We start from the raw sequence: 15,288 nt of genomic DNA on the forward strand, positions 1-15,288 counted from the left end.
GACTGATAAACCTAAAACCACCTGTTCCCAAAACTAACAGAACTTACAGAAAATACATACTTTCTTATCATTCCTCCTCCTCAATGATCAGTGATTTAATGAGCACCTACTACGATCTTAGCACTGTGCATCTAAGTGTGTAATGGTGATTAAAAAACTTAATAAAAAGCCTCATTAAGGAATAAAGAAAAATGAAACATAACTTTGAAACTCAGAATTCAATATAAGCAAAACCACCACCATTTCTTCAACTGGTGATTTCTGAAAACTTCATCATTTTTTCCATGGGCTTCTATAGTAATGATACTGAGTCTTGATTTGGTAAATCACGAAAAGCAAGTCACACTTCTTTCTTGGCTCCCACAACTGTCAAAGGGAACAACACTGTTGCTGTCCATTGTGCTTCCCTATCAATCCTTTTATGGATGGTAATGAATTCCAGTCTTTTCAATGTGAAAACAGGCCACCACTTGAGGGCAAAGGTTATTAAAATTACCCAAACCGGTATATTCTCTAAAATTTTCACATAGCATTTTACTGATATCACAATGTAAATTCACCACAAATATTTAACCAATGAAAATATTGAATAGCTCTGCAAATAGGAGCGATAATCATATATACTTGAAAACAACTATTATGGAAACAAAGGACGTACTAGGAGAAAAGATACATCACTAAAAGCTACACAAGCAGCAAAAAAGACACTACATTTCTTGGTTTAAAAGTTAGATGATACACTTGATCTTTAAAGACAGGCAATGTACTTGATCTTTAATCCCTTCAACTGTGCCCTGTCCACATAGAAACTGCAGTAGATGACAATCTTTTGTAAGATTTATTTATTTATATGTGAGACAATGCAGCTGTCTTCAGACACACCAGAAGAGGGCATCAGTACTCCTTACAGATGGTTGTGAGCCACCATGTGGTTGCTGGCATTTGAACTTAGGACCTCTGGAAGAACACTTGGTGTTCTTACCCACTGAGCCATCTCTCCAGCCCTCACAATGGCCTCTTACACAGCATCACAGTGGTCTATTTCACTAGATGGCTCCATGGTGATAACAGAGAAACTTTCACAGTTCCTGAGCACTTCTGAGTTCAAACACCACCAGTGCCCACTCTGTGCTGTTGGCACATTCTGACCTTCTCCTAAGGGTTGTCAGCCACAAAAGGGACGGGTTAGCACCAGACAGCATTCACTGCCCTATCCTAAAAACCCCCTCGATTCTGAAAAAGCCACATTCCATGCTTGCTCCATATTTGAGGAAGCCAAATGTTGATCCGGCTCAAGGCTCTTCTTTTCTTAGCTCATCAACTTTCTTTTTCCACTTCTTGTCACAAGAAGTATTTTTTTTTTTATGCTGCAACTACACTGCAATGTGTGAAGAAAACCAACATCAACTCTGGGTGTCACCTCTTGAAATTTAAAATTCACAAAACAATTCATGGCTTTCTAATCAGCACCATGGAAAATAAACAAAAACAAGCAAAACCATTCCAAAGGAACTTGCTGATCTGGAGGCCTGCTCATAGCAGGTAGGAAAGAATTAAATTATGCAGAACTGTAATCTCTCAGAGCTTTGGAGGCTAAAAAAGAGGAAATCTCTGTTTATGTTCCCTTTCTCCGAGTAATTGAAGGAGGGTATTTTACATCCTCCAAATACAATCTCTTGCAAGGGGCAACCAATTTCAAAGTAGATCAGAAGAAATCTATTAAATAATACATTCATTGCCTGAGGTTTTAAGAAAATATTTTCCCACGATCCCAGTCCTTTAACAGCACACTCCAGATTACCTCTCTGCAATTACTCTTTCCCAATGCCATGGGCTTTCCAATCCCTACTTCAGCTCTCCATACATCCCTGAACCCTCCCTTCCCCTACCCAATGGGCTCACTTTGCATTGCCTCCTTCTGCCACTGCTTTCCCAGGACAGGGGGAAGGGGGGCGGGGGGGCAGGGCCAGAACCAGCCAAGGAGGGACAAGGGTCTCCTACCTACCTTGATTCTGCTGCTCTGGCGGTGCAGCCCGCCCTGCTTGCTGCTTGCTGTCCCTGGGGACCAGACCGAGGTCCAGCTAGGGGTCCGGGCAAGCGCCAGGCCTCGAGGTCCCCTGGCAGGGCTGGCCTGGGCTTCTTCCCTGGACACTGCGAGGCTGCAGTCTCTGTTGGAAACCCCGCCACTGTCATAGCGCGCCTGCCCCAGGCGGAGCTGACCCCCAAAGCCGCTAAGGTCCCCGTCCCTGGTCTCTTATTCTGCTTTTTCTTTTTTTCTTTCTCTTTTTGTTCGCGACCTGGCGCCTGCGAAGAGCTCGTCTCCAGGAAGGAGGACATCATCGTGCAGGCAGAATCACCTCTGGGCCCTGCCGGGGTCTGAGAGGGAGAGAGAGGAGTCAGCTTGGGCCGCGGCGCCCCGGCTGCCAGCGCCTGCGGAAGGAAAACTCGCCCAGGCACACGCGCTGCTGCGGGCGCCAAATATAACGCGCGCGCCCCGCCCCCTCAGGCCCCGCGCTCACCCACGAGCTCCGCGTGCCCTGAGGCCCGGCTCGGGCGCGGTCGAACGGCGGGGTGGGAAGGACACGTGTGCCCACTCCGTGGGGCAGACAACAGGGCGAGGCGCGACACCGGGAGGCTTGTGGTGCGGAGCTCCGGGCTCTGTACAGGCGGGTCAGTCCCCTCTCAGGGCTCTGAGGAGGCACAGGGCGGCTTCTGCGGCCCCCAGGCCCAGCGTGACCTAACTGTGGCCATAGCCTCCGGAGCTTCCAGCTGCCCCAGGCTCGAGGCTTGGGCAGGGCGATTGTGGTTGCCACTCTCCTAGGCCGGCTCAGCAGGGCGCAAGCCACCACCTGCTGTCCTCACCTGAAGGCATCCTGAGAGCCCACATCCAGCAGGCGAGGCTCAGGGCACAGGGCCATGGTCTTGGGTCTGCACCTTGTTGCCAGCCCCTCACACATATGGCAGCATCACACATATGGCTTCTTCTACCAACCGCCACTAATTACCATTTGGACATTCCATCACAGTGTTCTCAAGAAGAAAGATGCAAACAAACACGAAAAGAATGAAATTTAGAATCTTTTTTATCAGGCTGGAGAGATGGCTTGGTGGTTAAGAGCGCTGCTTCTCCAGTGCTCTCAAGTTCAATTCCCAGCAACTACATGGTGACCAACAACTATCTGTAGTGGGATCCAATGCCCTCTTCTGTCTGAAGTTCTCTTCTGACATGCAGGCACACTCCCAAACAGAGTGCTCATGTACATAAATAAATAAATCTTTAAAAATAAAACCTTCTAATCAGTTAATGTATCTACATCTAGAAGCTAGAAAAGGGTCACAGCAATGTTAAAAATAATTCAGAAATGGTAAAGGGATGTACGAGAGTCACAAAATTCACTGGGCAAGATGGTGTATGCCTGGAATCCCAAAACTCACAAGGCTGAGGTAGGTGGATTGCCTTGAGTTCAAGGCTAGACTAAAGTGTGAGACCTTGTATTAGAAAACAAAACAATTGGGGAGGGGATGGAGAGAGAGACAGAGAGACAGAGAAAGACGGAGAGGGAGACAGAGACAGAGAGCCAGCGCCAGAGAGAGACAGAGACAGAGACAGAGACAGAGACAGAGAGAGAGAGAGAGAGAGAGAGAGAGAGAGACCTCGACATCATTTCTTGCACTGATGACAAGCTACTGAAGAATGTGAATGTCTCCTACCAAACACTGAGATAATGCCAATGATAGAATGGGTTTCTTATTAAGATATCATAAAATGTAGATGGAAAAGTAAAGGAATGTATAATAAATAAAAGAGAAATCCTAAATTTGGAAAGCCTAAATTTAGAAGACTGTATAAGTTTAAGTCATAGGGGAGGGGATGAGACGATGTGGGGGAGAGAATAATCAGAATAAATTATATATGTGTATGAAAATGTTAACTAAGAGCAACCAATGAAAAGAGAAGAGCAGGTTTATTTTACGATGAAATTGAGTTCCCATATGACACTATATAACATTTTGGATTATATGAATTATCTGCAATAAAAAAATCAATTGTTATTAAAGATGTGGTTGTGTTCATATTAATTTCAAGTGTTTTAAATTCTTTTTTTATTTGCTTATTTATTGATTGATTTTTTTTAAGATAGGGTTTTTCTATGTAGACCAGGTTGATTCAAAAAAGAGATCCACCTGCCTATGCCTCCAAAGAGTTAGGATCAAAAGTGTATACACACACATGAAATTTACATTCTTAAAGTGATAAAAAATTACAGCTATCAACTTGGTACAATTATTGAACAGTGATCAAGTGAATAGAAATATCAGAAACACATGTAAGGCATTAGGTTACTGTTGTTAAAAGGATCTTGAGCAGCATATATAATTCAAATCATCCAGGAGATACATTGTGAAAAAAAATGAAACTGGATAAAGATGATTTAAATTTTTTAATCTATTAAAAATTTTAAAGTGCATTCGATATGAAAGCTCTAAGTGATATACTTCACAGTTTTGCTTATATACCATCTTCAATTTTATGTGCATTCTGCAAATATTGTCCATGTTTATTCAGGCTCTTATTATTTCCCCATGAGTGATAACATTCACAGAAATCATATTGAGCAAACTGTATATGTTGACGTATAATAGAATTGTATTCTACACAGTATAGCATAGAAATATGTATACATAACTTCCCATATGTATGTATATACATATGTAGATGGCTCAAGAAAATGAGTATCACTTTATCATTGTGGTATTATTGTCATCAAAATCCTGAGAACATTGAAATGGCATCAAATAGTGACCAGATCGGCAAAAAAATCCACAAAATAAAACTCTTATAAAGAATCTAACGATACTAGCAAAAGATGCAAAAATATTAAAGTCTCAATGAAATAAAAAGCCCAGATGAAATATTGTATAATATTTTCTCAAATCTAGGATAATGTATTTTTGTAAAACTATCAATAAAAGGCCTGAATTTTGAAGAAATCAAAAGTAGTACAGTATAATTATGCAGTGGTCAATATTGATGCATACCATTTTACATAACTGCATAAACTGTCTTTCTTTTGTTCCGTGGTCTACCGTCGAACTCAGATAGATTCATGGGGAACCATTACATTGTAGACTTAAACTGGATTAATTTGGGGGTGAGTAAGTCATATTTTGGTAAAGTTGCTTTAAAAATAAACTGTTGGATATTAGTACAGCAAATAATTCTCCCTGAAGGAAAAACCAGACACCAAGAACCTAGACCACTGCTATCCAGGAGAAATTTCTAGATGATAGAAATATTCTATATCTGCTGTGTTTCTGGCTATGGATTCTGGCTGGCTGTTTGCCTCCTGGTTTGCCTGCTGTGACTAAAGAGACAGATTTTAGTTCTAAGTTCAGTTCATCTCAAATAGCCATGTGTGACCAGTGGGTGCCATTTGAACAGTGTAGCCACAGAAAACTGAAGCAGTGTAACCAAAGATTCACCTAGGAGTCAGTTGACCTCCTAGAAGGTGACTTGGGAAAATGTTGGCAATGATAGCCTCTTGGGGAGCTCACCTTCACCAAAAGCAAACTGTGAATCCTTACTCTTCTGCAATAGTCAGAACGCAACTGGTCTCACACCCACCCCAACCCTCACCAAAGACACTTGAGAGGGAGCTGAACCCACTGTGTGCTTTAGATTTCAGTGTAGAAAGCACTTCCTTCAAAGTGGAGCAGACTGAGATTGCCAAGTCCTTTGCGTGGCTCCAGGGACTTGGGCCTGACATGGGTGAGGAGGAAATGAAGAATGACATTGGACACACATACATGGGGAAGGCTGGGTCCGTGGGCTGGAGAAAATGCAGCATCCCAGAAGCTCAGCATGTTCATTATATAGAGCTGGCCAGAAAGCAGGGCTGTTGCACAGGAAAGCAAGGAGGTGGGCATTACATGCAGATAAAAAAGGATGGGAGGACTATGCATATGTAACTGACAAGGGGCAGATTTAGCTAATCTCAGTAGGAGCTGTCTCTGCAGGGAGCAGTCTTCAGGATGTAAATATCAAAATGGGGCCAGGGAGAAAGGTAGAGTAGACTTTTTCTGCACACACTATCAATGCCATCCTGAGAAGGCGTTGTCATGTCTCTGAGCCTCAAGGGGCATGGGGGCCTTTGCCTTTTCCCCATGGATAAATGGCTTTGGGTCCAAGGCATGGTCATATCATGTTTACAGCACACATGCACTTAGGGCTGTATTTCCTCAGGTCTTCCTCTGCTCCCACAGTGAGATCTCAAAAGAAAAACAGAAACCAAACAAACAAAAAATGTGCTTAGTAAACTGGTTAATTCCCTAAACTGTACTGATCCAGTGTCCTAAGTCTAGGGCTTCCTCCAAGGCTACAGAAAATCCTGTGGACCTAAAATAAGCAAAAAACAAACAAACAAACAAAAAGAAAACCAAAAAAAAAAAACAAAAACAAAAAACAAACAAAGACCCTTGCCCCCCCCCCCAAAATGAATGGGAGAAAAAATTATTAAGGTTTTCATAAAAATTGTTTAAGAAAAACACACGGATATTTACTTAATAGAATTAGTGTGCTGAGACGTGAGGCCCACTGACATCATGCAGCATTTGGAAGTCTCAGACAACTTAACAGAAGAGGACTCCTAAATATTCTTTGTGACCACTCTCCACATACTACTCACAGCTTAATACTAACCTTCATAATTGAGTTGGGGACAGTATTCCCCATAGCAGATAATTGAAGCATTAGTGCACACAGACACAGACACAGACACACACACACTCATACACACACTCACACACACACAAAACACACACACTCACACGCATACACACACACTCACACATGCATACACACTCACAAGCATACACACACAGACACACAGACACTCACACACACAAGTACACACACATACACACACACTCACACATACACATAAAACACACACAAAACACATACAAAACACATACACTCAGGAGCACACACAAGAGAAATGTATATTCTATGAAGTTTCTTGGCATATTTTTATTTGTAAGTCTCAATGCTGGAGTATTCTTGGTTTTGCTTAAAGGGGGGAAAAGTGTGGCTTCATTTTCCCCATTTTGAAATGACAGATATCTCTGTGTTAAACATACTCTGATGGCTGTCCAGGCTGCCTCGGCCTATTTGACAGCATCCAGGTCACCTTGGTCAGGACAGTGGTTGCTCTTCTTCTTGGTAACTGGTTTGCATCACAAGAGTTTTTCACATCCTTACCAATATTAGAAGTTTGGTGACACAAGCAGCTTGACAAACAGTAAAATTATTGTGGTTTTGCCTTTCTGGAGGACATTAAAATTTACATGTTTTGCATATGGCTTTTTTTTCTTAGCATTTAGTCCTGCTTTAGCACTGTTCAAATGTGGCCATGCAGCCAGCATCCCTTTGCTCCCGGCTCTCAGCACCCCATTCCTGTCACTGATCTGATGCATACTTGGTCCCAGCGATGGAGAGCAGAGGGATTTGACACACAGCATCCACTCTGCTCCACTGCTTTGCTTTTTGTACATTCTTTACAATGGCTATTTCTTGATTTATTATTACTATGAACCTGACTTTTCTTGATATTTTGAGATACGATCTTATTATGCAGCCCAGGCTGGCCTTGATTTCCAAATTCTCTGGCCTTAGTCTTCCACCATTCCCTGATTCTCAGTTTGTTACTAGAGGTAGTTGTATGGCCCCATTTCCAAATCAAATGTTCTTCTGGCTTTATTACTTTGCCCTTTCCACAGACTTTTATTAATTATGCAAAGTAGATGGTGTTTAATGTTTAAATACTAGATATATTAACTCGTCAGTCCCCAAGACAATCCTGTGAATTAAACACACGTTATCATCCTCACTGTGCAGATAGGGGAATTGAGTCACACAAAGGTAAAATAACTTCTCCATGGTTGAAGATCCAGTGGGTGTGAGAGCCAAGCTTTGAGTCCAACTACAAAGTAGATCTACCTATAATGGGTTGGCCTGTGCTGGCATTTGTGTATATTCAAATGCTAAATTCTGTACCCTAAGGTCTGGTTGCTCCAAGACAAGGAGATCCTCATGTATACCAGATTTTTTTTTGCCTCCTAAGTTATCCCTGATTGGTTAATAAAATCCGTACAACATGGGCTGGGCAGAAGAGAGGGGACAGAGCAAAGTTGCCCTGGGCTTGGGGACTCAGGCAGGGTCCACAAGGAGAGGGAAAAGACATGGAGGAGAAGGAAGGAGACACCACCCTATAGGGTAGATGGATCGTGTGTGTATTACCATGAGGGCCAGTCTGTTAGAACAGGAGTGGCCCAGGCAGAGCATGGCAAGCAATACCTCAGGGTTATGGACAGGGAAGCAGAAAAAATAGCACAGAGGGTTGATGTCTGCCCAGTTCTAGTACTTTAAAGCTTATTACAAATCTAAAAGTTTTGTGTCTTTTATTTGGGAACTAAATGATCTACGGTCAGGTAGAAACCCCCTTATAATATTTACTGTAGCAATGGCCACTCAATTATTGTGGTATTTTAAATATAACACACATTGAATTTTACAATTCATATGCAAGGCTTTGTATATTTCCAATGTGACTGTACACCTGAGGTCATGTGTAGGTATAGAGACATAACATGGCAGAAATACCTAGAACATTTTAAGGTCACCCCACCGACCAAATGAAAGCCACAGGCTATACAGACTATGATGGATGAGGAGAAGGCGTAGTGCTCTCTGGAGTCCCCTTCCCTAGTCTTGGGATAAGACTACCAGTAAGTCAAGACCATATTCCTCTTTCATTTCTCAAGGAGCCAGGGGTAGACCCAGATATATGATTTATTGCCTGCAGGGTTTTTTTTTCTGCAAGCCCTGCCCTGTTTGAGGACTTGTCAAGGGTAAGCACTGTCAGAGGAAGGCCAGCATATGACTTCGGTATAACTCTGCTCTGACAGCATGTAGCACAATCCTATCAAGTACTGGAAGCCTTGCTGGAAAGATTAATCAACCTCTAGGATCAAAAGGAAGCAACCTGAGGGGCACATGGCTGTAAATCAAGTCTGAAACCATAGCCCATTATGGAAGTTCATCCTTGGATCTTATGTCACACAGCGTTAGCATCCAAAAGAAACACAAAATTGAAATGGCAAGGTGACGGGTAGTGACCCCATGGCAAGGATATCTAAGTCATGTGGAAAGATCCCAGTGCAAAGACATGTAGCAAAGATACTGAAAGAGTGTACCCCAAAACGGGGAGCCCCGTCTCTTGCTCTAATCGCGGGCTGGGGTGCCCCCAGGAATCACGAGTAGCCATTCTTGATGTAACAGCAAGAGGTAGCTTTTATTAAGGAGATCCCGGGTCTAAGCGGGATCCCGGGTCGATACGTATCTCACACAGGAGATAGAGGAATCGACCCCGAGCCTCCAACCTGGGGGGTTTATATAGGGAGGTTAGGGGCATTTGCACGGTTACACGTGATTGGTCAATTCAAATGGTGCACTGTTACTTTCGGCGCGAAATTACATCAGCAAGGAGTACGTGCTCTCTAGCAGCTCGGCAGGCAGGTAGGGTGGCTCATCCCACTCAGGGGGGTGTAGGAAGGGGAGCTAGTGGCTACTGATGGACAATGTCCTTGGGGCTTGTAGCTGGTCAGGCAAGTCCTATCTCTGGCTCTCCCTCAGGCACATCCGGCCCTGCACATCTGGACTCTGACAATGAGTAACCTTTTAAAAACTCTAGTTCTACATTCCCTTCTCCTTTTTTGTTAATAGTTCTAATCTTAGAACTTCATGGAGAACTCAGCTTCATCTAGCATAACAGCTTGGTATTGTTGTCTTAACATGAGGATTCTAATCTGGACACTATCTAAGCCTATACACCAAGGTCATGACTAGCTTTTAGAACTTCTAAGCTTATACAGACTGTGATCCCTGAGGCACGGTCCCAAGAAGTATTAAGAGTACTAACATATGCAATGTTACATCATTTGTAATGGAAATCAAGCCTATCCCACACCTATCCTGATAGAACCCAGGACAAACATGACTGAATTTCCCTCTAGGTCCCAGCTCTCAGCCCCAACAGCTAGTACATGACTGGTGAGGGCTGAGAATTGACAGCTGTCTGGGTGGTCAGCAGCACCAGGTATGGTCCTTTCCAGCGAGGCTCGAGTGTCTGGGCTCAGTGTAGCTGCAGTCTCCGACCTGGAACTGATGGGATGTCTCAGGGGTCTCCGGGGCATAGGCTGCTGTCAGCTGTGAGCAGATTTCTTTCTGTATCACCTGTAGGTCTTTTAGCCTGGCACACAAATCATTATTACTATGGCACTATGACGTGTTGGTTCAGTAACATCATCTAATACAGTCAGGGGGGCTGAGGCACCATATAAGATCTCAAAGGGGGTAAGGCTGAATCTGGAAGGGGTATTTCTTGCTCTGAAGAGAGCAAGAGGGAAGGAGTGTCACCCAGTCTGCGCCAGTCTCCATGGTTAATTTAATTTGGTCAGGGTCTCTTTTAGAGTTTTATTTATTTACTCTACCTGTCCTGAACTTTGAGGTCTGTAGATACAATGTAATTTCCAATCGACCTCTAAATACTTGGCCACACCCTGGCTTACCTTGGCAACGAAAATAGGGCTGTTGTCTGACCAGATTACCTTGGGTACTCCAGACTGGGGGAAGATTTCTTCCAGTATCTTCTTGATGACTATCGAGGCCATCTCTTGCAGTTTTTGGCTTCACCAGGGCATCCAAGAGATGGTAAAGGCATCTGAAGTGCTGATGTGCTGGGGGGTAGAAGTTCAGCCATCCCAGATGACATCGTGTTGTCCACCATGGCAGCACCCACTTGTCTCTGACCTTCATTCATGAAGAGAACTGTTCCCGTCTGTGGACAAGGTCCTCGGCTTTCAGCAGGGGTCAATCAGCCAGTTGCAGAGGTATTTCCTCCACCCATGGGCTTCTGTCAGTGCTTGACACTCGTGCTGTGGTGGCTCCAGGTCTGGATTGGGCAGCAAGGTGACCAGATTGTCCCCAACCGGTGGAGAATCTAGTCCATGGCATCTGACCAGTGGTCCCATCTTTTGGGACACTCTATTTAAAGGCAAAACATCAGCCACTCTATCACAGTTTAAGTCCTGGATTGGGTGATAATTGCCAGTGCCCGGCTGGCAGGAACGGTGTGTTCCAAGCAGAACAGGACTAAGTCACACATCTCCCAGCATCAGGTACTGGTACTGCACTCAAGGTCTTTGGATATTGGCCCACCGGGGGGCATAGGAGCACAGAGCATTGGGTCCCTGTCCAGCACTCTAGGACCAAGAAGCTCTCCAGTGGCCCCTCTTGTTCTTTCTTGGGCAGTCCCTGCCCCAGTGTCCTTTTTCATTGCATTAGGCACACTGATCTTTAGCCAGGAATTCTCTTCTGTTGCCAGGTACTATCTTCCTAGGTTCCCTAACTACTGTGGCCAGTATATGTTCCTCTCTCATCTTTTATCTCTCTTTAGCTCTCTAACTTCTTCTTCTTTTTGTCTCTTTTCTTCCCTAGCTTCCTGCTCTTTTTATCCTCTTTCTTTCTTTCTTTCTTTTTTTCAATCTCTCTGTCTGCACCTTCTTCTACAGCTATTTTTCTCTGCAACTTACAATAACTCTCTCAGTGACTTAGCTTAACCCTTCAAGTTTCTGTAACTTTCTCTTCATATCCTTTCCTTATCTTAGCCAGATTGGTGGGGCATTTTCCAGCCCCTCAGAGACCACCCTTGGAGCCTGGCGGCAGACCTGGAGCACTCCCTACCTTCAGGCGTCTGAAGAGAGCAGGCAGAAGTGAGGGCCTTCTATCCGTGTCTGGAACATTTTTTCTGGCCTCTAGTAGGATCCCGTCTTTCCTCAGTGGTAAAGAAAACCTGTAACAGTTACTAACAAGCATGAAGAGGGCAAACAGCATTTAGTCACACAGCTAAACCAGGAGGCCTTCTTGGACAAAAAGCCATTGTACAAATAAGCACAAGCTTTGTCTATGAAACCAAAAGGTGAGCAGAGAGGCAGCAGATCTGTTATCAACTATCTCTCTAGACTTAGATTTTTCCCTCAAGGAGTATAACCAAAGGATGGAGAGATGGTTAGAACCTGGGTGCTAGATGCCAGTTGGCTGACAAAAGAATCATAACCAATTCACCTGGGGCTATCAGGACCTCAGTAGCAGCCCTTTACCAAACTGTCTCACTGGGTTTAAAGGCCCATGGAAAAGAAAACATTAATCCTGACCTTGGCCACCGCCTGATAAGGCAGGCTCCCTTAAAGAACTTCTCTAAATGAGCGCTCTCCTACTGTGAGCAAATGTCAGAAATTCCTTTCTTGTTCTTGTTTTCCTTATAGTCCTCTCCCACCTCGCTCTCAGCCTTTTCACATAGTTCCTCCTATAGCATTTCTAACACAGCCTGTCTCTCTCTCTCTCTTTTTTTTTGATAGCCTGTTGAAAGCATTTCTGATCTTTTAGGCAGCTACTCACTAAGTGTCAAAACGGCTGAAACTCTGCCTTTAAGATTCCTTACTCCCAAGCAAAATTTAATTCTTTCTCTAGCTTATCTCAGCTGGCTGCGAGCACAAGCACAGATAAAACACTGTTTTAAAAATTAGCTTTGGCTATCAACCAACACACCGCCACTAGAGCAGGGTCCATAAGATTAAGTTTCTTACTCACTAAGCATTAAGGGGACCAAGTAAAACTCTTCGACCAACAAAGCAAAACATGATTTCAAACACAGTCGTCGGTCCAAGATTTTAAACACAGTCAGATCTTTTTGACTGTTAGTTGCCGGTTCCTCCCTGCAAAATTCAGCTCGTGGAACGTTCTCATGCGTCCCAGATCCTGCGCGATTGAGGCGTCCCCCTGTGCGCTTTCTAAAAAGTAAAAAGAAAAAAAAAGACTATTCGGAGTAGGAATCCTTCCTCTATTCACAGGCGCCTATTCGGGGTGGGGAACCTTCTTCCACCCGTGCACAGGGCAGGAATCCTCCTTCTGCCCAGACAGTGCACTCTCAAGCTAGCTTTCTACGGGGTGGGAATCCTTCTTCCACCCGTGTACAGGGCAGGAATCCTTCTTCTGCCCAGACAGTGCACTCTCAAGCTAGCTTTCTACTGGGTGGGAATCCTTCTTCCACCCGTGCACAGGGCAGGAATCCTTCATCTGCCCAGACAGTGCACCAAGACCTTAAACCGGTACTGAAAAACACAGACTACAAGACTTAATTCACACACACTCACACACAGCAGCCGCTTTCCAGCACTCACACTAACGTACCTCCAAGTGGCATTCGTGGTTCCGGGGGGGTCAGCTCAGATCCCGGACGAGCCCCCAAATGAAAGAGCATACCCCAAAACGGGGAGCCCCGTCTCTCGCTCTGATCGCGGGCTAGGGTGCCCCCAGGAATCACGAGTAGCCATTCTTGATGTAACAGCAAGAGGTAGCTTTAATTAACAAGATCCCGGGTCTTAGCGGGATCCTGCGTCGACACGTATCTCACACAGGAGATAGAGGAATCGACCCTGAGCCTCCAAACTCGAGGGTTTATATAGGGGAGGTTAGGGGCATTCTCTCGGTTACACATGATTGGTCAATTCAAATGGTGCACAGGTACGTTCGGCGCGAAATTACATCAGCAAGGAGTACGTGCTCTCTAGCAGCTCGGCAGGCAGGTAGGGTGGCTCATCTCACTCAGGGGGGTGAAGGAAGGGGAGAGGGTGGCTATAGATGGTCAATGTCCTTGGGGCTGATAGCTGGTTTGGCAAGTCCTATCTTTGGCTCTCCCTCAGGCACGTCCGGCCCTGCACATCTGGACTCTGAAAATGAGTAACCTTTTTAAAACTCTAGTTCTGCAATACATGTCCATGAAGCTTTCACCAAGAATCCCTATTCTGTGTTCTAAAATACTATATATATACACACACACACAGAGTGAATCCTCATTTATGGTCAGCTATGGGGATTGATTCTGGGAACCTGACTTTGAGATAGAGATAGATATATAAATGTGCTTGACAAGTGCTCTTGGGGACCATGGCTGTGACAAAGAGGAGAGAAGAGAATAGGGTGGAGAGCACTCTGGCTCTAATGCAGTCACAAGAGTATGCAGGCAGCCCTGTGTGGGGCTCAGGAGCTGGCCTGACCCTGAAGTCTTAGCGTAGACTGGAACAAGCAGGAGGCCCGGCCTTAAATTCCCCATTGGCTAAGGACGAGGTTCCTGGTCAGAAACTAGTTACCACATTGTAACCACATAGCCATCCCTTCTCCAATATCATTCTTCCTGAATTTCCAAGTCCAATCATGAGGATATTTGGGGGTCCACTCTGATCTTTTACTCAGAGCAAACATAAAAATCAGGTGGATGGGCAGGGAGTGGAATGGCCTAAGGTTAAGCTAAACCTCAATTTCAATGGGTCCATAAGTTCAGGAGGGAGTCCATTTGGCATTGTCATCTGTGCCTTCTGTGTCCTTATCCCGGGTGTGCTGACTCTGTGATACGATGCCACCTCAACTCACATATGTCAGGGTGAAAATGATGTATGACTTTTCTGGGAAGAACTCTGCCTTTTCCTACCATCTGGAGTTATACAACATCACTATGCAAAGCTCAGAAGAGAGGGGTGGAGATTGTGGAGGCCTTAAAAGTTGAGGATCTTTTCTGATTAAGGCACATATTTTTTCCTGTATAATTTTTCCCTTGCTCTTTCACTAATGATGGTTGACTTCATTCCTGGCCTGAAGTAAACTGGAGTCTAAGGTTTGGATTAGGGAAGCCCCTCTTTTTGAGATGATAGGCCCAGCAAGGGATCCCACTGCATACAGGTTGCTATTCCCAAGGAAGTTGTTGCTGCAGAATCACAGCATGGGGGCAGCAGCACAGGATGTCTCCCAGCTTTCTCTCCTGCACTTGCTGCAAGTGTAATAAGGCTGTTTCTTTGTTTGTTTGTTTGTTTTTTATTGGAAATTCCTACAAAGCTGGTCAGAATTAATACATGCCTTTAATACCAGCACCCACAAGGTATTTTTGTTTTTGCTTTTATTTTTGTTTTATTTCATTTCATTATTTCTGTAATTGTTGTTAGGATTCTTATTGTTTTCTTTGGTAATTCCCTCTACCTCTTCACTCTCTACCTAGAATGTGAAGCCTATGCTCTGCATTGTCCTATTATTCATGTTAAGAATTTTATTCTTACCACCAACACCACAGATGATCACATTATTTACTTTCAAATCAGGAAAACAGGCATAAAGAAGAA

General features: G+C 44.3%; 1 protein-coding gene across 1 annotated transcript in view; it reads right to left on the reverse strand.

The window, feature by feature from the left end:
- LOC134480481 (uncharacterized) overlaps positions 1 to 2,457 on the reverse strand; it is a 37,250-nt gene extending 34,793 nt beyond the window's left edge. The window contains exon 1 of the mRNA XM_087568482.1: positions 2,006 to 2,457. The gene's annotated coding sequence lies outside the window, so the exon portion shown is untranslated. The remainder of the gene's footprint in view (positions 1 to 2,005) is intronic.
- Positions 2,458 to 15,288: the final 12,831 nt, after the last annotated feature.

This window comes from Rattus norvegicus, chromosome 9 (genome assembly GCF_021556685.1).
Source record: "Rattus norvegicus strain SHRSP/BbbUtx chromosome 9, alternate assembly SHRSP_T2T, whole genome shotgun sequence".
NCBI classification, from domain to species: domain Eukaryota; kingdom Metazoa; phylum Chordata; class Mammalia; order Rodentia; family Muridae; genus Rattus; species Rattus norvegicus.